At 43.6% G+C, this 26,031-nt stretch overlaps 1 long non-coding RNA gene across 2 annotated transcripts in view; it reads left to right on the plus strand.

The window, feature by feature from the left end:
• LOC138583138 (uncharacterized) overlaps positions 1-25,363 on the plus strand; it is a 191,871-nt gene extending 166,508 nt beyond the window's left edge. For both annotated transcript variants that reach the window (XR_011305164.1, XR_011305163.1), the window contains exon 4: positions 25,275-25,363. This is a non-coding gene — a long non-coding RNA (uncharacterized lncRNA). The remainder of the gene's footprint in view (positions 1-25,274) is intronic.
• The last annotated feature ends 668 nt before the right edge of the window (positions 25,364-26,031 follow it).

Raw genomic sequence — 26,031 nt, forward strand, 5'->3', positions numbered from 1 at the left:
TGGGGTGCAGCAGACATGGAGATGGGGCGTCCACTGATGCCAAGAGGGGACCCGGGAATGAGAGGGGGAGGACGGGGTCAGAGACGTGCTGTAAACAAACTGGGCGCCCACGGCGCCCGGGGAATGGCGGACTCAACTCAGCCGACAATATGGTCACCAATCACATCATCTCCTAAGTACAGGATACGAAGAGATCATTCAGAGACTCCCAAGATTAAAGTTCCTGTTTGGGCATGGGGATTGGGTGGAGGGTCGATGTTGGGGTGGTGGAAGGGGCGAGGAGGGGTATGGGTTTAATGGGCTAGTTGATTGTATACTCTTCAAACCTGCATTGAACCTGTTTGTAACAATAAGAAAATGCAAATAAAACCAAAGTAAAAAAAAATAATAATAAATGAATACATATCTTATTGATACACACTGGCCTGGTTCCTAGTCAATTATGATACAGGGTGTTTGTAAAGGTGGGTACGAGATGGGTTGGAGGCCTACTCAAATGAAAGAACCTGTGGGTTATTCAAGGTAAAAAAACTGACTGCAGTGTGCCGTGCCCTAAAACCGTTGCACCACCTAGGAAGGTGGGATGTAATGCTTTAGTGAGTGGTACCAGGAATTAGGCAGGTGCTCTGCTGCATCAGCCCCACCCTACGGGTCTGCCTGTGAACTCCCCAAAGAAGGCTTGTCTGACCGAGCAGATCCCTCTTTAGAGGGAAATTACATCAGGGGGATTTTAGAAAAGTACTAGGGAATTATAAATAAGTACATATGTGTACATTTTGTAAATAAAAATTGGTCCCGTTGGGATGCCTATGAAATCTGCCTTGGTGTCTCTGTCCAGTTTATATGTTGAGAACCTAGAGAGAAGCCAATCTCCTGTTAACAGCAATTTTACTTTACTGGTGCAGTGCCCCTCCCTATCCAGATGGCCCGGGAGGTGGTGGTGGTTCCCTTGGGGACTGTCTTTGGCCTGGGAGTTACAGCATATCACTTTTATCAAGACTACATGGTGGGCCTCATTACAAGTTGAACGGTGCATGTTAAATGCTGCACTATCACCGTATACTGCCACATTACCACACCGCCCTACTATATGTTTGGTGGAAGTAGGACTATTAACCTCCAGCCATGAGCTGGAGATAAATCTGCCAGCTTTCTGCCAAATTTCAACGGAATTACCATAGCAGAATTATCGCTGCAGTAATTCCGCTGAAAAAGCCCCATTAGTCCTACGGACAAAAAAAATGGAGATTTACACTCCCACCACCACCACCACTTGTAATCTGGCGGTAATACCACCGGACCAAGTGGCGGTAACAGTAATACAGTTTGGTGTTATCTGGGCGATTTACTGACCAGATACCACCAAACTCATAATGAGGCCTTGTAACATAACACCAGGAATCTTCTCTATCAATGTACAGCAGAACTGAGATCCATGCACTCTCTGAGAATCCTACAAGGCTGTATATATGTAGAGGAGGTCCCAGATATGGCCTTCACTCCAGCCACCCATTTTGAGATACCAAGAACATACTTGCCAAGATATGTGACGTATGATGAGCAAATAAACCAGCAGAGAGCCGCGCTAGGGCTCTGCCCAGTGCCCATCAGAAGAGCAATACCCGTTGAACTGCCTATAACCAGACAACCATGGGCAGCACGGTACCCATTAAGACAACCGTACCAACAGCTGACACGAAATTAAGAGTACCTACAAACTGTCCCTGAAAAGACCCAAAGGGCCTGAATGGAAGGCGAATGGTGACATCACGAGGGCCCGGACAGACGTACAGATGAACGAACAACAACCAAAAGATAACAATCTAAGACGAAAACACTATGGATAAAGATATCACAGACATAGACGAAGAGACGATGTGAAAATATAAAGAAACAATACCATAGAGCAAGATGAAAATATGTAACCAGTTAACGCCTTTACATAGGCTTGTAACGCAAGAAGCTAAGAAAACAGTACAGCTTGCTATGCTTAGTAGAAGAATAGAGCGGCAAGCACCAACTCTATACATATATATATATCTACCTCAATGAAGCACAGTGTTTAAGTGCAGTCCACTTTACATGAAATTAGAATTAAGCCCAGGTTGGTAGGGCCAAACAGTCCAGGATTCATATACCAGCACAAAGCCAGACGAAAGAGCGGAATCGAAACTTAGCAAGAAGAAGCTCATGCCTAGGAATTTGAGGTGAACTCCAGGAAGGGAGGAGAGCGGCAACTTCGAAGAATCGAAACTTAAGAGCTTAGCAGCCTGCCCCATGAAGGTTGAGATAAGGAGGCCCAGGCAGATGGCAAGGCAGAAGGGGGATCAAATACACAAAAATAAGGAAAATGAAGTAGATTCACGGTGAACTAACACGTGACCAGCCAAGCGCGAAGAGGTACCAACGTCTGATGTCACCCAGAACCCAAGGATGCCATAACTTTTCCTGATAAGAAGCTACAGCTTTGAGGCCATCCTCAGCCAACTAATTGACACATAATCCTAAGGTACTGATTGATGGAAGGGAGGCAGGGTGAATCTTGGGGCACACCGCATCTGGGTGTCCATTCTGCATGCTGCTAATTAAAGTGGAGATTTATGTCTAGGGGTGTAACCTACCCAATCACAATGGACCAAATAATCTAGGGACCTATATCTAGTAGAAACAATGAGACGTTGTACTTGTAGTGACATCTATCACGAGTGATGTAGAGGGATGGGCATGGACGCCCACCCGATAAGAGTTATCCAATCCTCACACTCTGTTACCATATACAGATATAGCACCTATACTTAAGTTACCTTTTCCAACCAATAGAATTGCATGACAAACTTATGAGTGTAACACATCAATGATGACGAGAATCAGCTATAAATATTGCTGTCTGAATGAAGAAGTCGGAAGTTCAAGCGAGACGGGCAATCGCATCATTGTTGATTTCCATTTGTTTCCCCGTTTTTCGTACTTGTCATTAAACAGACTTCCCTTTGCCAAACCATTTGAGTTGTCCTTATTGATTGGTGTTGGAGTAAGAGACTCCTGACCCCATCCTCCTCACGCTGCAGCTATCTCGTCTTAAAGTACTTGAGGGTGAGCTCTGATCCCATGGGCCCGTCAGAGGTCGCTCCGCCCTCCTGTACATATACATTTGAGGGACGAGGGGGTCCACCCTGTAGTTTAGCTAGAGCTTGCTTACTACTTTTTTTTCAAAATTCTCTTGCTGGTAATCTTTGACTCATTGGACATATTTGGATGAAGTTTATCAAAGAAATTCTGTGGCCAGGGCCCCTTCCAAACTGGAGATATTTGGTGACAAATCATTAAACAGTTGACAAGTTTCCAGGAAAACAACACATGCTGTTTAAAGTGCTGCCATTCATTTTCCCATAAAGGAAAAAGTGCTTCAATTGCACCAAAAAAACAAGCTAGTCACAAAGTATCACAGATGTGCCTATTGTTGGTTTGGTGTAAATCTGTCCAGTGTTTAAAAAAAATATTTCCCAGACAAGCCTCTTTTTTTTTTCGATGCAACCGATTCCTGTGGGTGCTAAAACTTATATTTGGAATAGGGAAAATAGTGGATTCATATCATGCAACAGGTGGGGAGGGTGAAGGAGGCCCATGTGTGCCGTGGGAGAATTAGTGATTGGCATGGGTTCCCATTTGCCATAATACTTTTCATCTTACTGGGGGACTACCATGGGAATCTTGCAAGGTTACTGCAGTAATTTCAAAACCACACTTGGAAAAGAAAATGCGCCAAACGAACCAGAGAATAGAAGAAGGTAATGGAAGCAAGTCAAGGATGGAAATACACAAGAGTGGGCATTGCAGGGACCTAGAAACCAGGATGGCGACACATGGTGAGGGCCAGAGGAGATGATGATGTCTTTACATTTTTAATAGTTTTCCAGCTACCACAGAAATCAGCAGAATTTGTGTTACCAAGGGAACGATTACTGGGAATGATTCCCATGGGAATAGAGGACACGTCGATGAAGCTGTTCATTTGTAGCGTTGTACATCATTGTGTAAATAAAAATACGAGGGGTGGGTGGAGGGGATCGACCAACAGCCTATGGACCGCTGGGCCTTGGCCGTAGTCTTTTTGATCTGGGCTGAGGTGGGATCTGGTGACTTACTAGGCAGGGAGATATAGGTCTTATGAAGTAATATTTGCAGTGTGCATAATGGGCACGTAGGTGACCCGAAGGCTGCTGGCCATGGACGTACACTATGGCTAGTGGAAACTTGTTAGCTATTAGTGTGGTGGGCATGGGCCTCATCCCTCCCTCTTTTTAAATCATGGTGCATCATGTACAGTTGCCTAAGCCATGCTCAGTAGCCAGGGGCAATGCCATGGTCAATGGGCCCTGAAGAAGATATGGCACACTAAAACCCTTGAAATTCAGTGAAATAAATTAAGTTAAGAAAGAGTTAAGGTGATCTGATTTATCACAACAACAGCCTTGAAATTGAGTTGATCTGGGAAGTGATGGCCATTTTAGCTTTGCCCCCTGCTCCCCCACTCCTGCGTTGCAAAGTCCATGAGCACATACATGATGAATTCAGTGAGATACACACTCAATTTGAATACCCCGCTGCATAATTTAAGAAGTAATGAGGGATGCCAGGCTGATGAAGAGTTTATCATTGTCTGGTGGTGGTGATCATCTATCAAATAGGGGTTGTTTGTTAATGAGGGGTTAACACAAAATGTGGCGACTGTGCCAAAGGTTAGGGCCTGTGTGATAAGGGCATTGGGAGCTGTGGCACATCGATGCAGGTGGACACGAGTGCTGAAGGGACTGCAAAAGCTCCAGGATAAATGCTGAGGGAGTAATGAATGGAAAACACGCAGACATCTTGCTATGTGCTTCATGTTCCAGTATATATGTATTTAGTGGCAGATGAAGCTCGTTTGAAGGCAAATCTCGCATTCTCGACACTCTGCCCATTGCAGGGACCATGCATGGGTCACACAGATGGACTAACGCTAAAATGTCCATTTTAATTCTGCCTTTTACCGTACCACACGTGGCACTTATACTTGATATCTCAAAAAGTTCTTAGAGGTATTTTTTAACACTGCTGTATGGAATCACACACAGCCCAGCAAGCTATCACGCCAGCTAGAAAGCACATGGTAGGTGCTAGCGTTAGGCTGTAATTGCCTTTACTTTCAGAAACATGAGGTCCAATATCTATGGCATATCACACAATTGGTTTGCTGGCCGCTGTGGCCACTTCTGTCTCGTGTCTTATTGTTGGGCCTGCAGGCTGACACCGTGTGACCACGGTCCTGCCGCCCTGCTGATCACAGGCCACCCAGATCAGCACGTGTAACCTGGGAACCCTGAGGCTGCTGTCCTGCTGTGTGTGACCACAGCACAGTTGCTAGCCTAGGAGCCCCTGGCAACTGCTGTCCAGCCGCGTGATCACGGCAATCAGGGTGATCCCTGCAACTGTCTGTCCTGTGTGACGACGGCACCATCTGCACGGCCGGCACTGATCGGGCAGGCCTGTGCGACCACAGGTCCAGCCCACGACAGCTGGCATCCTGGTGCAAGCTCGCATAGTACCCTGAACTACATGCACTAGCTGCCCATTTCCCACTTGTGCAGACTTTTACGCGCGCCTTCCATACTGCCAGAATAAAGCCGGGTTTCACGAGTGCCCATATCTGCCGAAGTCCTGTGGGTAGGTCCCCAGCTAGGATAGAAAGGTCAGGAAAGCCATTTGCCGTTTAAAACTTAATTACAATTCCGAAGGCAATTGATACCGAGCCTGTTTGTTTTAATACATTTTATTAATTTTTGAAGAGTGAATGGCTTTTCTGACCTTTCCTCCCCAGGATGAGCGCCCGCTCCAGGGCGGGCTCTAACTGCTCCAGTGAGATAATCGGTGGTTGTTTTACAGTACCCCAGGGGTACGTCATGGAGCGCCAAGGTTAGAGCCAGCGCGTAGATCACGCGCTGCTATTTTCCGACACTTTCCGTTCACTCATTACATTTTATATTCATGGACTTTTCCTAATGCCGAAAGAAAAATGCACCTATTTCCTCGCGCCCACGGGGCCCATCTTGTGCCATGAAGAGTGATTTACGCACTGCCGCAGACACTGTTTCCTTTGAGCAGCTGAGCGTCAGATCCTCCCCTCGCCTCTTCCCTACTTCAGCCAGATGCCAAGCTCTGCTTTCTCTGGGCACATTTACTTCACCCTATCATCCATGCTTCCTCCTTTGTGCTTTCACTCTGAGCCAACAAAGTATTGTCCCTTTTGGATCGCAAGGAATTAGCGTAACCCCCAAATCGACAGCATCGTGCAGTTTATATGGCGAGTATTTCGCGCCCACTAGGGAGGCAAACAAGGACAGGCCCCCGCATTAGCCGGTGGCCCTTAATGCCGCTTTATGACATCATGATGTGCACTACTTGACTATGTTCGTGTTTAAGTTGTATTTGTATGTCATTAATTAGATTTATAAAGGTTTCGCCAAAGCACTGTACAAATTTGAACCAATGGCAAAATGAAAGACATTATAAGCCTGGGGTTGCTCGTCCATAAGGAGAGGGTAGTGGGCGCTCACCCACCAGTACCCTCGCCAATTATAAAGGAGCTGCGGCCTAAAGAGTAAAGGGGAAACATGGTTTCCATTTCACAGTTCCTGTTCCCCAGCGCACGTGTCCCATGGACCCTGCAAAGACAGGAGCATGTTGCTTCCCCACCCTTGCATGGCCCATTGTGGATGCAGGCTGGCGATCTGCACGTGTGAATGTGCGAGGAGGCACTCCTGTGCCTTCCCATGCATTCCATGAATTGGGGTGCTGATAATGTGGTGCTACAGCTCCCGCGTGCATGTGCAGGAACCAGTAAGAACTCTGGTTCCTGGTTCGTTTCTTTTGCACTGGAAGCAGAGAGCCCTTGTCACAGGAGGTGGCTATGATCACCATCCAGACAAGGGGTCATGGTAAGAATTGAAATTGAATTGAATGTTTTATGTGTGATTGTGTATGTAGTATGTTGCTATCTGTGTATTCATATCTGTGTGAATGAGTGAGTGTATGGTGTATAGGTTAGTTTGTGTGTGTGTGAATGCTGTTTGAATGCAGTGCAAATGAGTGCGTGAATACTATGTAAATGTGCATTTTGATGCAGCCAGTCTACACGTCTTATGGTGGGGTCATATATACACACACACAGGTTTGTTCCCATACAGAATTATTCCAACAGATGTAATCACCAGTGGTTGTGCATCATAGTCAGTGTGCAATGTGAATACATCACATTATTTATCATATTCAGGCAATGCAGGGCAAATTAATACTTGATTCAATTATGTCTGCAAAGATACATGGTTTATTTTCAAAAGTGAACAAAGGAGATATACAAAATAAATGATGGAACATGAAATAATTACATAATTACACACATTTGAAAAAGCAACATCAGAAACGACAATTGGTTACAACTAAATCTGTGTATTAGTTGCCTAGTTCCTTTGCTGTCAACCTATGACAGAAGTTGGTCAAAAAGGAAGCCTTCAGACTAAGTTATATAACGAAACATCTACATCTAAGGTAGGTTCAACGGAACCTGGGTCAGTGTGGCAACACCAAATTTACACAGGGAATATGAGTTAAATAAACAGTGGCTCGGGTCTACGCCTAAGATGGAGGCCAGATGAAGTCATAGAACACAAATATATGGAGATGGTGTTTCAGCGGACTTCGGCGCTTGGAGCCGCCTTCTTCAGGACAAAAGCCAAAAAATTGGACCCTTTAGAGCATAGACAGAGGAAACCTCTCAAGCTAGCATACAAACATATAGACATTCTAATGTTCAGTGACGTGAGTTCCTAAAATGTAACATAAATGCCAAGGTATGCATGAAACAGAAGGAAAGATGTAGGTGAAATATCACCAGAGAACTAGGAGACAGTCAAAGTGCCACCACCTCTACTCCGGGCCCATGCACCAGGATGTGTGAAAAAAGGCAACTGATAGTGAGTATCACCTAGTGAGCGTGACACCAGGAACCAGAAGCAGATATACATATACATAAACTAGCCCACGTGATGATGTTCTGCTAGGAGTCATGGATGGGGGCAGCTGGGAGGAAAGAGGAGAATGCTTACCACTGCACTAATGTAAATATCTAATTTGGTCTCGCAAGAAAGACTAGAAACAGCATAACATGTTATCCACGGCTGCGTGTGGAATACATCACCCGCCTATGATGAGTCACATTTACGGGCTGTGAAACCAAAGGAGAACAAATTAAAATGGGAGTGGGCCCAGGCGTGCCCCAATCCACGCTCTGGGGCTCAAGTAGAGCAAACAGAGATAGGTTTGAATAGAGAAGACCTGACCGAAGCCTACCTGTGATGAACCCAGTGAGAACACAAGACACATTCACGAGAACACAAGGCACACCCGCATATGGTAATGTAGAAAGGTACTGGACATTCAGGATGGCTGGCTGTGCAGGCGTTTATTAGGAAGCTACTACGACCCACATCAACATGGCCGTCAAGTTAGGACCTGCTTTGGAACTCAAGATGGCCCCCAGCTGGCCCGTGAGCCTGAGATCTCTGGTGGCCTAGTGTTACAGGGCACAGCCCAAGGCTATAAAACCACACCCCGGGCCACACCCTTGCATAGCGTTTCTTCTGCTACCTGCAAGAGCAGTGTAGTGCTTACCGCTCCTGCTTCCTCGTGCACAGAGACTCTACCCTTACTGGTGCACGATCAAACTCATCTGTGTTCTGAATCTGTCTCTGAATCTATACTTACCCGAAGACCTTATCGACCAAGCTCCGTAGCAGCCTCAGTTCCTGATACTTACTTGGAATCTTCACTGATCTGGTCCTGTGGCAACTTCAGCTCCTGAAACAGAGAAACTGCAGTAAGAGTCTGAAGTTTAAAGACAATGCCCACCTGAATTCCCCATTGAGAACGCACTTACCAGTATAAGCTGTCAGCCGACTGGAATACTGCTTGGCTGCCGCTCCAATCATTCTTCGTGCAGCGGCCCGAACCAGAATGGCATTTCGCGTATTCCACACCTGCAGAAAAGAAAGGAGAAAGAGACTTGTTAATGCGTACCGTGCCACTGGATAAGAACAAACAATACAAAACAAGCCATGCTTTGCACCACAAGCTGCCATAACTCTAGAAAGAGCGCAAAGCAGTGATATACAAAGACTTACCTCAGTACCCTCAGCATCTCGTGTGCCGCAGCTGGCCTGGGCCAATGCTCCCAGTGAAGTAACTGGAGTTGGATGGTTACCTGGCACCTTCAGCCTTTTTTTTCTTTAAACACAGTAAACACAAAAGCCTGCCCGCCAGCCTGCATACCTAAGGGATACATAAAGGGGTGGTGGGAGGAAAGTTGGGAGGCACATACTGAATACCTGCACTTGCTTGTCCTTCCATCCAGACCCGCTCGCACACCTTACTAGAGGCTCAGAATCCTACAGGGCCACTCCCAACCACACTGGTCACTGGGCTACAGTTCTTCATTGAGACAGTGGGGAAGGAGTGCTTTGGTTGTCCATCATAACCAGTTCATCCAGTGGGGGCAACACTTCGTAACAGTCCGGACTAGGCACTCTTGCAGGGCACCAAAGGTAAGCGTTACACTATCTCATGGGAATGCCAGACGTAGAGTCAGTTTGGCTGTTGAAAGTGAAGTGAATATATTCCAAGTTGATGCTTACTGGATAAGAAAACGTGTCCTCGAAGAGTTGATAAATTGATTGATCCCAATGTGTTGTGGCTAGAAACAAAGGAGGAGAGAAATGCAATGAGTGTATCTTCACAGGAGCTTGCCTCTGCAAAGAGAGCCAGGTCCCACAGCATAAGCCGAGAATATACTTGTGCCGTGGGAAATGATGTCTGTGCATATTCATGTGCCACGGTCCAGGGTTACCTGTAATCCAAATGAATCAGAACGCTGCTGTAACCCAGAGGAGAGGGGTCCTTCCGGTGCATGTGCAGCACAGCCATAAATAAGGTAGACCTAGAGGTAGGACTAGTCAGACGCTGTCACGCGTTTGATTGGAAAAGAAAGAGGACTTGGAGGACTGCTGTTTAACGTGGAGGAACACGGAGTGTGAGAGGACTGAATGAATCAGCCTGACCCAAATTAGTAAGGAGCCACAGCAATATGGGTGGCAACGAGATCCAAAGTAGTGTTACCAAGTGCAGGTAGCTATCTCTGAGGATGGTGATTAGAACACAATGGAACCTTTCCAACAAACTGGAACTGATGCAGGAAGTTACCATATAGTCAATGCATCATTCAGACCTTGTTTTATGCTGTTCAGTCTAAATATCCATCGAGATACTTTGGTTGCTAGTAGGTTGTGTGGGTTTGAGGCATTTGTCACAGTGTCAAAAATCCACCAAGTAATGTCATTGGTAGAATGGACGAATTCCATCAAATGAAATACCATGGGGGCTGTGGTATTTCTGCATCTCATGCGGGACCGGTGTTCGGTGATTCTAGTATGTACGGGTTGTGACGTTTTACCAACATACCTTAAGCCACACAGACATTAAATGCAATAAATGACCCCCAGCGTTTTGCAATTTGTATGTTGGCGGAGTTCCCATTGTTTGCCAGCTATCTCAAAAGATTTGACCTTTTTGCAAAATTTACAAACAGAGCATTGCCCACATGGGAAGGGTCCTGTGAGTGGTCTGAGATCCCAGCATGTGCTAGTGGACCTGTTGATTTTGGATTTGGCATGTACTAGTTGGTCCCTTAGGTTTTTATGGTATTTGAATGCAACCATTGTTGGTGGTTCTTTTGTTGATGAGCTTTTTTAACTGAAAAAAATTCTGGGATGTAAGTAATCGCACAGACCAATTTGTCTTGTTTAGTGTTGTGTCTGGGTTGGAATAGAGTCTCACCTGGAGTAAACCGTGCTCTTTTCTGGGAGTGGGAGACCAATTTTTAGGGTAGCCTCGTGCACAGAACCTGGCACCTAGCTGTTTGGCATGAAAGTCATAGTCTGTCAAAAGGGTGCAGTTCCTACAGAGTCTAAGAAAATGACCATATGGAAGGCTCTCTTTCTGGCAGCATGGGTGGAAGCTTGAGAAATGCAACAGAGCATTCCGATCAGTTGATTTTTTTGTAAAGAGAGCAAGTCAGCTTATTGTGATCATGTTTGATTGTACGGTCGAGTAAGTGTACTTCTTGATGGCTGGTTGTCATTGTAAACTCAATATTAGCATGCAGGCTCTTGAGCCAATTGAGCCAATCAAGAAACTGTTTCAAAAGAGCTAGGAGACCATTCCAGATCAAAATTATATCATCAATATACCAAAACCACAACTCAATGTGCGGCCTAAATGGGTTAATATCGGTCAAAATCTTGTCTTCAAGTGCTGCCATGAAGATAATTGTTAGGCAGGGGCAAATGCTGCCCCCATCGCCGTGCCTCGGCATTGCTGGTAGAATTGGTCTTGATATTTGAAAAAATGCCTCTGAAGGGCCAGTGACAGGAGCTCAAGAATGAATTCCACTGGTGCTTGAAAGGGTTGGGCAGCCTGAACTAGGGATTCACATATGCATTGGATAGCTTCCTCCTGGGGAATACTGGTATACAGTGCCTAATATCCATGGTAACCAGTATATTAGTGGTAAGGTTCAAAAGCCTTATTTTCAAGAAGGGTAATAACCGAGTTGCTGTCCTCAGGTAGGTGTGTATTTGTTGACTAATAATTTGGAGAAATGTGTTAATGAACTGGCAAATGGGTTCCAGAATGGAGCCGCATCCAGCCACAATTGGTCGCCCAGGGGGATTCAGGGCATTCTTATGGATTTTGGGGATTGCGTAAAAGGCAGGTGTAGAACCTTGGCTGGTATAGAGGAATAAAGATTCCTTATCTGTAAGCCAGTCACGATGTAATGTGTAGTCTGTAATCTCCTGAATTTTGAATTTTAAGTCCGCATGTTGATTTTATGGAGTTTGAGATAACTGCCAGGCTCGTTCAGTAGTTCCATAACCATGCGGTGGTACTCTTCTGGGCTCCTGACAATTATTCCCCCTCCTTTGTCCGCAGTGTTGATGATAACCTGTTTGTTGACTAGTGACCGTACTGATACCTGTTTAGCATTAGACAGATAATGTTGCATTCAATAACGTGCATATTGAAGTTGTTTGAGCTCTTTCAGGATGCATTTTCCGAAGATTAGGATCTCTTTAGGTATTGTATTGTCCTCAGGTGTGAAAGTGGATAGAGGGCGAAGGCCCATATCACGTTCTATTTCTGGGGTTGGCTGATCTTGAAAGAAGGTTTTAAGTCTAATGGTTCGGAAGAATTTTCTATCCTGTGTTTCTGTCTGGAACCTATCTGTTGGGCTTTTAGGAATAAAGGTCAGGCCTTTGGCTAGAACTGCTGATGTTAAGGTGTAATTAGAGAGAGTTGAAATGGAGAGATCTAGTGGTTCCAGGGGTGTCTGAAAGGCAGTCGCCTGTGTGTTCTCAGTCGCCATTTATATTGACCCATTGTGGGGTATGACATTTGTTCTGGGCATCTATGATAATGCGTGCATGATAAGTGTTATTATGTGGCTAGACAGCAATTTACTCTAGCCAGCGGACCTATTTATTACTGTGTTATAGCATGTTTTTATGGGCATCTATGAAAAAAAAACATGTTAAGTGTTAATACTTGTCTAGATTGCACTGCATTTATGCAGCCAGTTTGGACATGTTTTCTTATTGCTAAATGGCATTTTTAACAGCAAAGCCAACAAGTGTATGTTCTTACGTAGAAGTACTGGCATATATTGGCAAAGCCAGTTTGGACATGTTATCTTATGGCATACCAGTATTGGAATTATTCACAAAGCAATTATGAGTATGTTCATCTATTTTCTTTGTAATGCATTTTATTGGTATTCGGGCAAATACATACAAATTTTAATTATTAACAGATATTAACATAATAAACAGTTAACCAAAACAGTCTTCTTGGTACTGTATATTGTTCTTAGGAGTCTGATTGGGGAGGGGGGCAGGTGGCCAGCAGTTCAGGTGTCGTGAGGGGTCAAGATCAGGGTGCTCCCATTACTTGGATGTTTCGTAGTCGAAGTGGTAATGGAGAGATGTTCTCAGGGGGGTTTATGACCAGCGGCAAATTGTATGTCGCGCAGCAGAACTTTCCATGATTCGAGGGTGTCGTTCGCATTATCGCCACCTACATTGGATCCGTCCTGCCAAGCTCTGGTCTCTGCTTCCGTCCATCTTTCCAGTTCTTTGAGCCAGCGTTCATGTCTCGGGCCCCCTGGTGACTGAGTATGTTCATCTATAGGAATACTTGCATATATAGGTGCAGTCAGCAGAGAAGTATATGGGCACAGCCACTGTGAACATGTTTTCTATACAGGCACAGATTTTGGGGAAAGAGAATGATGGCGAAGATGCAATAGACAGGCTACACATTCCCATGCATAGAAGGTTTTTAAAAAATGAGCGCAAAGAAAAGTGACTTTTAGGATCTGCAAGGAGAATGTGAGATTAAGAAATGAGAGATTGAGGTGACCTATAGAAAGAGACAAGAGAAGAAAGAGGGAGTGAGGCAAGACCATGTATGAACTTAGAAGATGGGTATCCAAGGGTAGCCAGGAAAGAGAAGAGACGAGTTGATATAATCATAGGGAGTACATCGTTAAAAAGAAGACGTATGGCAGAATGACTGAAGAAAGAGCGGCCAGTTGATAAGCAGAAAGACTGATTGGGAGAGAAGTACATTAGTCCAGGCAGAAAGCATTAGTGAAGAAATTAGGAATCTAATGGCACGAATGGTGATGAACGAGCGAGCCTTAATAATGTCAAAAAGATGAAAACTACAAGAGTGAGCTTTGTTTGAAATTTGAAGAGTAGAATCAAAAACACTCCATGATTGAATGCAGAAGAAGGAACGTGATGAAGGGAAGGAGGACACGAGAGGAGGGGGGATAACAGGAGGAATATACGATGCAGAAATAAATAACACCTCTGTTTTGGAGCAGTTAATGTGAGGAAAATGAGTAGTGAGTGCCTGGAAACTACCCCTTGGTGACAGTGGTGTGAGGTAAAAATCAACATGACATAACATAGGCATCCACGATGGAACAGCCAGAAGATATGTGGCAACAGTAGAGTGAAGAGAATCAGAAACTGTATAGAGCATCTGAAAGTTGGCAGCATAGAAACAACAAGAAAGGGTGAATGAAGAGTTACTACATTAGAGAGAAACAACATAGAGAGTGAAAACAGAGGATATAGAAGCCTCTGGATTTTTAAATATGCCTAAAACCACTGACACACAAAGTAAGATTAGAAAATGAAAAGGAGAATCAGGATACTAACAGTGTTCAAAACTGCAGAAAGTTCAAGAAGAACACAAATTGATGAGCGCTTATCATGACATGCTGAAAGCGAACAGTTGGCGACATAAAGTAAAGGAAGATGAGCCTCATTACAGAGATAAGTTCAGACTCAGCTTAGAAGACGAGACATTGATTGGAAATTAGATGGATGAGAAAGGGGAAAAGACAGTGGTTTTAAAATAGAATAATAGTAGCATGTTGAAATTCTGTAGGCACAACTGAAGTAGAGATAGAGATAGAGTGAAACAGGGCAAGAGTAAAGGATAAACATTCGGACCAGGAGAAAAGGTGAAGGGTCAAGAAGAGAAGAAGCAGGGTTCACTTTATATACAGAATTAGTGATATTTGAAAAAGAGACAGGGAAGACCACGAGGAAGAAGCAGGTGAAAGTAAGGGACGGAGAACATCAAGGTAAGATGGAGGGGCGACTAAGGAGCAAGGTAGGAGAGAACATTTGGTGGTAAAGTGGTATGCAAGTCAACTACAGAAAGTGTCGAAAAACAGGGAAAATTAGGAGATTGTGGAGACACCAGTCAATAGAGTAGCTAAATTATTCAACAGGAATATGGAGAAAGAGAAGAAGATCAGAGGAGTATTACTTTTTTGCTGCAAGTAGACTGACGTTCTACAAAGGCTGCAGAGATAAAAGGAAATCAAGATCCTGAGTTTTCATCCTCCACTGTTCCGCGTGGTGAAGATAGGCATGAAGAGAAAGAAGCATGATGTGCAGGGCATCAGGGAGAGGAATCGGGGAGACAAGGAGGGTACAAGGTGAGAGTAGGAAGAAGACCAAAGTGAACTGAAAAAGCAGAAGAATCATCTAGTAAATGTCAAAACTCTACAGGTCTAGGGAGAGTATATAGAAATGAATAAAAAAAATAGATGTACCAAAAACCGCTAATCATGACGCTAGAGGCAGAGAGAGAATTAGGCTGTGGAGAAGGACGTACAAAAGAAAATGAGAGTCAACACTGAACAGAGGAGCAAATAAGTAGTGTGGAAAACACTAGAGCCAGAGATAACCTAAAGGAGTGGGAAGGAGGAGTAGAAATTTGATGAAAGTGATATGAATCGAGAATGGAGATAAAGAGGAAGAATGATGAGTTGTTGGAAGATGAAAATTGAAGTCTCGAAGGGAAAGAATCGGAATTAGAATGGGCAAAAAAAAGAAGATAATCTAGGTAACTGCAAAACGTGGACAGAGGGCCATGATAGAAAGGGTGCAGGCAAAGGATGAAGAGAGCAGGAAGCTAAAGAAGATTCTACCCCCGTTGCCTGAGTTCTTGAGGGTTGTGGGGGCATTTAGCGAGTGAGGAGAAACAAACATCAGCAGTGGGTGTGTTTAAAACAAGAGCAGGTCCACATCTCCATAAGGCAGTCAATTTGTAAATTGAGTCTGCGAAATAAGTCAACAATAACATTAATTTATTGCACACGAAGTGTGTATTAAATACTCTTATAGAGTGAGTAGGAAAAGAGGGTAGTGAAATAGAAGGGTCAGATAGGTTGCGAGTGAGGATGAAGGGCGCCGAGAGAGGAGATGAACAGTTTTGTGAGATAGGAACAGACAGAGTTAGCAAGGAAGGCGAGGAGACTGTGAGACACATTGACTAGTCAGAGAGCAACAAGAATGGTGAGGCTGGTCAAAGGATGCCAGTAGATAAGAGTAACCAGTTTGGAAAGTCCATGACACAAAGGGAAGCAGTGCCCAGAAGAAAGATACCCACGAGGATGGTAATACTTTAGAAACATGGCTAAGGGACGCCAAAGGAGGGGGTATGTTAGTATTTATTTATTTATTAACATTTATAAAGCGCGCATCAGCCCGGAGGCATTTGATTAGTATGCCAGCATACTAATCAAATGGGCACTGCATGATGAGCCAGAACAGTACAACCAAGAGGGAGGACGTCCTTATAACAGACACCCTTTGAAGAGAACACCCAGGGTGATGACACACTACAGTGATAGCTGGGTAGGAATGCTGGGAATCGCATGACCTGATCAAGAGGCCACTGCAGTCTAGAACAGTGGAAGTAGGGGCGTGTCTCAGAGGCCACAGGTGTTAGCAGAAAGCCTGGAGTCATAGCTCTCAACAGCCTGATACCGCACAGCTGCTGATAAGAATAGGTTCAGAATTCACAGTCCTTGCTTTTATGGAATCTTGGGGGATCACATGATAGGATCACTTGACTGTCGTCGTTTGGGAAAGTGGACAGGGGGCAGGTCACAGCAGGGTCGGACTGGGGCATAAATTGTCTCGGGCACCAATGTAAAAGTGGCCCACAGTTGCAAATGGCAATTGTAGTACCGAAGGTGGAGGTTTTTGTTAAGATGTGATGCAAATTGCGCATTTTAAAGAATATGTTTTCAGCAACACTGGTCAAAACCACTAGCTGCATGTTGAAGTAACTTATCAAACTGGCCGACAATGGTCGAAAAAGTGGCACACTTTGACCCAGAAACTGGCCCACACTAGCATTTTGCGTTTTTGGCTCAGCCATTGCCCTATGGGCCAGCCCGATCCTGGGTCCCAGAGGCTGCAGATGTTGCCGAACAGTTGGATGAAAGTAGGTGCTCAGCAGCATGACACTGCACAGCTGCTGACAACAGTAAGTCGGCAATTCATGAGTAATACCATGACCTTCTTTGGGCCTACAATACCCAGTGACATCCCAAAGTGGTCTACTTTGCTGGTTAGGTTTGATGACATCTCAATGACCTTTGGTGGGTAAAAATGCTCAAAGACATAATCTGCTCTACTTTACAGGCTGTGTCGCCTAACACCACATTGGCATTCGATGGGGTTAAAGCACGCAATAAGATCCAAATGTTTTCTTCTTTTCTGGCTTTGTTTGATGACATCACTATGACCTTTAGTGCGTTTGCCCAATGTGATCCCAATGCGCTCTCCTTGGCTGGCTATTTTTGATGATATCTCAATGACCTTTGGTTGGGTCACAACGCTCAATGACATCCCAAAAGACCCCACTTTTCTAGCTGTTTCATTAACATCACAATGACTTTTTGGTGGTGTTACAGTGCTCAATGCAATACTATTGTGCTCTACTTGCCTGGAAAATCTTGATAACATCACAATGTGTTCTGCTGCAACTGCAAAACGGTATGATATTACAATGTGCTTTAATGATATGTCAAGTTCCAGATGGCATCACACCATGCTTTGTACAGTTTGATGATGTGACACGGTGCTGTTACCCTGGGCTGGCTGTTTCTGTTCACATCACATGGCTTTTGCTTCATCGAGCATGAGTTATGGAGATGCAGCCACCTGCTGATCATCTCTTGCAATTCTTAGCACCATCACAATGTGATTCACTGGGTTGATCATTTAAGGGACCAACACAATTAATAACCATATGTGATTCACCGCGGATCTCCTTCAAAGCCGAAATGCCCCTATTGGTGCATATCCTCAAAAGATACAGAAATCCACTCCAAAAATGTACGCTGACGACTCAGCTTCAAATCACATTACATGAAAACAATGGGGAACGTCAAATTTCTTCCGAAAGATCCTGGGATTCATGGAGGCCAATACTGTGTGTGTGATTGACGCAATGACAGATCCAGGCAGTCGACTCTTATAGTCACCCTCCTTGTGCACTTCCCTTACCAAGTACACAATCTTGCAGCCACTTTTGATCAGGGTCAGTCTTTTGTGCCACAAACAAACAAGGCAGGCATCCATGGCACAAGGAATCTTTCCTCGCACACAGGATGGCAATGATTCACAGAGTGGTCTTGTCCTGTAAGTTTGTAGCTGTCGGATTTATAAAGTGCAAATCCATCTGAGAATGTGCAGAGTGTTGTAGATAGGGGACACCCCCAGAATGTAAATGGAACCCTGTCTTGAGTATTGCAATAGATTGACCTTGGCCGAAGAAATGACAATATTCTAGTTGTTGCAAACTCAAATCGGCTGCAGCAAATTCATTCTAAAACTGTCTGTACATATCTACATCACCATGAAGAGTTTGCACTCGCTACCCATGAAAGAATGCTCCAAATTCACGATGTTGTGTCTGACCAGCAAAGCCTTTTATGTCACGCATCTTGTTGTAGTTTGTTAATGGCAGATGTTCCACTCTGGTAACAAGTGTATCAGACAATCTGGTATCTCAGACTAATTCACCCTTCCTTGTCAGGGTGTAAGTTAAATCAAATTTGAATGCATTGTGGGACGAGCTACCCTTAATTCAATGAGTGCTTAAGAAAGTACATGTACAAACCAAAAGCCTCTCTAACTTTGTCAGAAAGATTACACGTTGGAATCTATTTATTCCGGTCAAAGGTGTTCAGGATGTTAACAAATACGTTGTTATTTGAAGAGTCTAAGTTAAACAGAAAATACTGCACGCGTGCATTAGTTTGGTCAAAAAAAAGTCCAAGAACCTACACGTGTTTTGCACTGAGGTCTGAATTTAAAACGCAAAAAACGCTTTTTCATTGTCTGAGATAGTGTGTTTGGCTCCCAGCCTCTTTTCTTTTCCAGTTGGCCATCTGGTGCAGGTGGATCCAGGTTATGTGACCTCAGTCCCACCCACCTGTCAATCATTATTAATTTCATTTGCCCCACCCCTTCCTTTCCCTACTTAAGAAGACTTCCACCATTTTTTCTCCTGCAGTTGGCCAGCTGGTGCAAGTGGAACGAGGTCAAGTGACCTCTGCCCTATCCACCTGTCAATATCTGTTGATCAGTCAGTGCCTTCTTGTTTTGTGCTATTATTCTTTCTGCGGCTCTTTCTTTCCGTACTTAAGCAGCAATCCACCCTTTTTCCCTTTGCCATTGGTTAGTTGGTGCAAGTGGATCTAGATCTCATGATGTCTGCCCAACCTACCAACATAGCCCAGTCCCTTTCTTTCCTTTCTTTACTCTTAGATCCCAGGGTGTCTCTCAGCGGGGCATCTGAAGCAAAGGAGAGATAAGCAAAAGGGCAATTCCTTTTTTGTCCTGTTGGTCCTGGACAAGCCAAATGTCAGTTACTCTGTACCTTGTACACTAGGTAGACATCACCACATGTCTCACCACACACTATTCCCATCCTCTACAGTGTTCGCACAACCACATTCCAGGTGGCCAGGAGAGGGCAGATAAATCCTGATCCCTATCCTGGGGGTTGTGCACTGCGGGAGGATCACCTGGGTGGAGGCAAGGTCAAGGGTGGTGGGGAGATATTGCAGAGTGAGAAATGGTATTTCTTCTTCAAGAGAAATACTCTTACCATAGACAGAGGAGGAATTGGCTTTTACCATGTTGATATGTCTCGGCCTATTACTAAGGATGGAAAGATATATTCTAGAGAATTAGCTTAATATAGTGTTGAACCCAAACAACACATCTTGTATAAGCCTAAATCCCCATATCCTCCAGAATGCCAAAGGTATGTCAAAGGAAATGACAAACATGTGACCTTTCCTGTCCCATCAGCCTCTAAAATGGTTAAACCTTATAATTCCTCTCTTAATAACATCAAGAGAGGTAAAGTCATCTCTAAACCTTTTAAAGAAGTTAGAAAACTAAATTTCTCTGAAGTGGACTACTTGTCCCAGAATCCCTCATGAACTGTGACAAAGAAGAGGACTGGGAGGCATATAGGAGCCACGGACAGGCACGCTTAATAACATTTAGCAAAGTCAGGCAATTAGGCATGAGTGCTTGTACCTGAAGACATTTAACCCACCTGAGTGGCATAAAAGGATGCAGCACCAAGGAGTATTAGAAAGAAGTCTGAGCAGGAGCTGGAAGACCGGCAGTAGCAGAAACAGAGGAAGCAGAGCACGAGGCTGTCAGATCACTAGGAAGTGTGACCAGAGAAGGAACGCCGAAGCAGATGAAGAGCAGATTTCACCTGCAGGCTCTGAGTTGGTCCTGCACTGACAAACCGTGTTTGGCTAAGGCAGCATTGGAAGAAGCTGGGAGAAAGAAGCAGTCTTTCCAGGTGTGCCTTATTGCTGTGTATGGAAAGCTAAAGTTGTTCTTCCACCCAAGGCCTGTTTGCAGAAGCAAGCTGGGGGAAGCTGGTGAAGGTAATACTATCCATTAGCAAAGCTGGATCAGAGACACTTGTGTTGTAGAGAGGTGTGGTTCCCAAGAGTGCCTGTAGCAGTAGCAATAAAACAGTGGATGGGTTTCCCCTACTTCGATGGCTGAAGGGAAGCAAAAAACAGTAATAAACAGGGGTCGAACCAGCGGAAAAGAAAAAGTGTTCACTCAAATGACATCGTCCAACCGTGTGGAGAGGAGAAAGTCCCCTTAGCTACAACACAGATCACCATACACAAGACAAGAAATAATGTAAAATACTATATTTATTTATTTCAATTTTGAATCTTTAAAAAAGTATTAAATCATCTAAAGTTCTAGTACAATGTACACAAATATATCATACAGCTATATAAAAAAGTGCATACTGTGTTAAAGTGCTAGGTTCAGATATTGGCTGCCATAGGAGGTCAAAAGGAAATTAATCACATTCATTCTAGAAATTAATATGGACATGCCGTATAGGATGCCCCAAGCAAGTGAAGGGGATCACTCCAATGGGGAGCCCCCGGTCGCCCTGACCAAAATAAATGTGTAGACAACAAAATGTATATCAATGACACAATCTGAACAATGTTGGTAATCTAGAAAAAGAAAGAAAATATAATTTCAATGATCCATTGAAGAGTGGAGAAGAAACTAGCAAAGAAAATTATATCGATTCCAAACAAAAACAGTAAAACACACACACTAAAATCTAGCTATGGGATGCTGTGCGTCGACTACTAAGGTGTCATACGGAAAATAACAAGTAATATAGAAAGCATGGCACTGTTGTAAAATAGTAGTTTCGATGGAGATAACACATCTAACAAAATATGCAGGTGATGTCCATCTCGTCAGGACATAGCATTCCAGTGAACTTCATTGGTTCTTGTTCATTCATCTGTGTCTTTCTGACCATACCCAGATTTAGTTTAAAAACTTTCACATATGCATTTAAACATATAAAGAGAAGAAATTACACCTAAAATAAGGTGTCAGAAAAAAAGAAGAAAAAGAAATACACATAATGAATAACAAATTAAACACTGATTAAAAATAGATGATCTGTGAGTGTAGCAAATGGGCCTTCTCCCATATCAATCGGTTCAAACATGTCATGTGACACGATATGTAAATGGGGAGAAAGGTTCTAGGTTCGTTGGAAAGCCTAGAATCTGAGCTTTCAGAGGAAAGTTAAATCTCGTTCCTAGGACAAACGGTTCTGGAGATACAGACAATTTTGTGAATGTAGTTTTTCAGATTGAATCACAGTTTCAGAATGACAGTTGACAGCTTTCAGCTTTAGAATGACAGATGACAGCTCGCAGCTGTAGAATGACAGATGACACGATTTCTAGGAGGCAGTTCTACTTAGGTTAAAATAGTTTGGATTAGGTTATTTTAACTAAGAGATTGGGTTCTGCACAGTTCTGGCGGATACTCACTCCTAATTTTGAAATGAATGGGCCTCATCACGGATCTGGTCAACACGTCCAGCGGCGGTTCTCTCTGCTCGGCGGGTCAATCAGGCACCGGTTTTGCTCAAAGCGATCCGGATCTCTGGTTCTGCTCACAGCGGTCTGGGTCTGGTCTGCGGTTCCGGCAAAAGTTATTGGCAAAGTTTTCAAACAGCTCGCCCGGCTGTTGAATAGTTTGCAAAAGATTTTGAGGCCTGCTGACAAATACTTTTGCTTGCAGTGGGCCTTCTTGGTTCAAAGTTCTGTAGTCTCTGTTTAGCTTGGAAGTCTAAGTGTTGGATCTCTGGATGTGAAGTCGTCGGTCAGCATGCTCCGCAGCAAATGGAATTGAATGTCCCTACCTGTCCCAGCAGTCTCTTTTTATGTGTTTTGGAAGTGGGTGTTTGCGTGGCATAACTGAGCCTGCCCCTCTCTACATGTCATTTGCCCAATTCTCCCCTCTCCCATGATTGGGGGAAGGAAATGGATTGTCATCATGATGAGGTCTGTTTATGGGTCAGAGGATCCTCCCCTGGTCAATTTGCCCACAAATCTATATTTGATTCAAATACATATTTCCCAGATACACAATGTGTTGAAATTACATGTACACAATATATATTCCTTATGGTTCATGCTTGTCCGCCTCTGATCTTCCTGGGGGCTTGCATTCAGAAATGGCAACATGTTGCGCTTTTTGGTCGGTTTACCAATATCGGACATTTACCATACAAGGAGTATGGACATTAATTGATGAAGTGTCAGATTTTTAACATGCAGACATTTGGAGTAAGACCCTATTTTCCGCTAGCAACCCCCCAGAATACACCACAGGGTCCTAACACCTCTTAAAACGTGCACAGAAAAATCACAAGACTAATGATATTACTTATATAATTCTGACAAGTCTGTACTATGAATTATCCATCTTTTTTAAAATGATGCTCTGGCCCAGATGGGTGTGGTTTAGGTTCCAAAGCACATGGGGGAAGCTTCTGTCTGCCCCCGCCTCCAGCTCGGGTGGCTCCCAGAGGCACTTCTCCTCCCACTTCTCCCAAGAGGAAGCCACTTTACGGCCCCCCCAATATAACATTTGCCTGAGTCCAGGACAAGGCTTTGTTCAACCTCCTGCAGGTGCCCCTCCCCTAATCTAATCAGAGAGGTGTCAACTCCTTTTGGTGGGGAAACAGGATGCAGCTAGGCCTGGGAAGAGTGGCTGAGCAGGTTTCTCCTGTCTGTGGTACTTGTCAGGCAGAATTCAGCTAAATGTCACTTTAGTTCCCAGTTTAAATCAAACTTACAATTTTTACATATACATTAAATAATTACTTCCTTCAAGTCATTTCAGAATATAGTTTTACATTGTGTCCACCTCTTAGCAAGTCTTTCCTTGGCCTGGTTTGGGTTCCTCTGTTCAGTTTTACACAAAAGTCTGGTGGTTTTAAAACGCTGGCTTTCTGATAGTGGTGAGTACCTGTATTGCATCCATTTTTGGGATCTGTCTTGAATTACTGCATTTCAATAGAGTGGTCTTTTGCTTGATAGTATAGGACCCTTGCTTAACATTGTTTTGATGGCATCCTTACAGTAGAGTGGTGATGTGGAACCCCCCACAAGAAGGTTGTATCTTTGGAGTGGTCTTGTGCCAACTGCGCAGTTCTCCTGGATTCTGGCGTGAATGTGGGCGGCGATAGCTCATCCCCACATCCACCCAGTCTACTGATTTAGTTTGTTCTGGGATAGAATATTGGGCGGCAACAGCTCATCCCCACATCTACCCAGTCTAATGATTCAACATGGGTCAAAACCCCTGACAACATTATTGTTTCAAAGTTGTTGAAACTGCTGAACACCCAGTATGCTCTGATGTAAGGGTGACAAGGTTATCGAAGGCTGAAAGAGTGGCAATATAGCTCTGGGGTAACCACTGGAGACAAGAAGTTGTATATATGAAGCTTGGGAAGGGAGCTGGGTACTTGTTAAAATAACTCATAAATCTGTAAACTGAAACTGTTTAAATTGATAAGGAGCTGTGTGGAAGTGAAAGACACATTTTGTGGTAGCTGCAAGACAGAAAGTGCCTTGCCAACCTGTATAGGTCGAAGAGTCTTCTTGAAGTTGCCTAACATTTAAAGTTGTAGTAGCAGCAGTAGAACTGTAGTTGTTGATACTTTTGTCAGAATATTATTATTTGAAGTAGTAGAAGCAGAAGCGAACTGTGGGACAAGGGAGCCTGCTGTCACAGTGTCAATGGCAGAAGGGAGTTGCTAGAGAGAGAGCAATCCCTGAGATGAAGCAACCTGACAAATTGTATTTGAAGAGGCTGCAGAAGTTACAAAGAGGAGGAGTTGTTGTCAAGCAGAAGTTGTACTTTTGTCTTAAACTTCATCCATTCTTTTGTGGAAGGAGGTCGTCCAGAAATACAATTGGTATTGTTGTTTCTTTATGGAACTGGGAAGGGGAATATTTTCGTCAAGCGAAGAAGGAACTGTTACCAGTGGATTTCTGTCTGTATGAAATTTTGTTTCTTTGGAACTTTTCTAGACCTTATTTAAGATTTGCTTTTCCTGACTTTGTGAAATTCCTAGGGAGTAAGATCTACCCAGGCCAAATAGAAGTCATCCAAGACACAGGTCATTTGGTAACCTTTTATTTATGTTTTTTATATGTTACTTTGGAATGCGTTATTGTTTAGTGTGAGGTTTCGTTCTCTGTATGCTAGGATGTTTTCCGTTAGCTCCTAGACTAGGTAGAGTATCCCTTGTAGAGAAGGTTTAGTTAGGGTTTATTTTCTATTTTTGTTTAAAATAACATGTCAGACCTTGAGATAAATAAACATAGTTGTGAGTCTCACATTACTGACCCCTCACACAGTCCTAGCAATACTACAAAATACAATCCACCCTCTAAAGGAATGCAGAGGACAGACAGTTTCACAGAAGGAAAAGGGATGCACTCTGGATACTGACAGGAGGGTAGTCAGTGTCGTTAATAACCACAACACTTTATTTATTTTCATTTATTTATTTACATTTGTAAAGCACACAATCGGCCCTTAGACATTGTGGCGCTGTTGCAGTAATCTTGCTTAGTTGCAAAGGTAATACAGAGAGGTGACAGTGCAAACAATTGCATACAAAGGTTATACATTACACAGTATAGGAACCTGTTGGTGATCATGGTTGGAAGTATGTCCCTTCGTTACATTAGAACAGGGTTGAGGTTTAGAGCATTAGACATTTGAATGTTAGTGTGGCAACCTAATGGTTATATTGTACGAAATAACAAGAATTATGAGACTTCAGCCAAAAGTAGTTTTCTTTGGACTGAAAGATATCCCAATTCTTTATTAACCAAATTCTTTTCTTGTCAGAAAAAACAGAAAAAGGATACTTCTTCTGCAATGTTCCGCCAATCTTCAAGGAGAGGGTTGTCTTGTCTGGCTGGCAAGGAACTGAAAAAGTAAGTTCTATCTGAAAGTCTGTTCGAGGTTTTATTTGTTTATCTTTGTCTTTACTTCCTTATTTGCCTCTCTTCTTTTTTTTCCTTTTTCCTATTGCTTTGCTTTTTCTCTGTCTCTTCGGTTTGACGTTTTCACTTTGGCTCTGTGGTTTCCATTCTTAAAGGATCTTCCCCTTTTCTCTTCTGTTTATCTTGTGACTGGGCTAATAAAGTTCAATTGTCTCTCTGTTCGTTTTTTTTTCTCACTTCTAGCAATGTACAGTTTATTTCTTTCACTAAGGTTGCAACGAGCCTGATGGCTTTTCTGTTTCTCAATTATCGCGGCTGGCTTCCTTTTCAATTTAAAAGTTCCTTCAGCATGTCACCAAATATTCTAAAGATCTCCTTCTTATCACTATTCACTTGTGTGGAGGTTTGCTTGTTTTATTTTGTAAATGTTCATTTACGTTACACTTTTCAGAGTAATGTGGCCTTTCCTATTTCGTTTGGCTTCTCACATAGTCAAGCCCTGATTTCTTTTGTTGCACATACTTGTATATAGTTTGTGTGTCCTGATTCTTTTTTATGGATTTCTCTTCGCCCTTTCACTTCTCATCCCTCTTATGGGTTAATCAAATGATCCTCCCGCTTTGTCAGCCTCTTACCAGTTCATCGTTCTTGACTCGTCC

This window comes from Ambystoma mexicanum, chromosome 3q, assembly GCF_040938575.1.
Source record: "Ambystoma mexicanum isolate Mex_15411 chromosome 3q, UKY_AmexF1_1, whole genome shotgun sequence".
In the NCBI taxonomy this organism is placed as follows: domain Eukaryota; kingdom Metazoa; phylum Chordata; class Amphibia; order Caudata; family Ambystomatidae; genus Ambystoma; species Ambystoma mexicanum.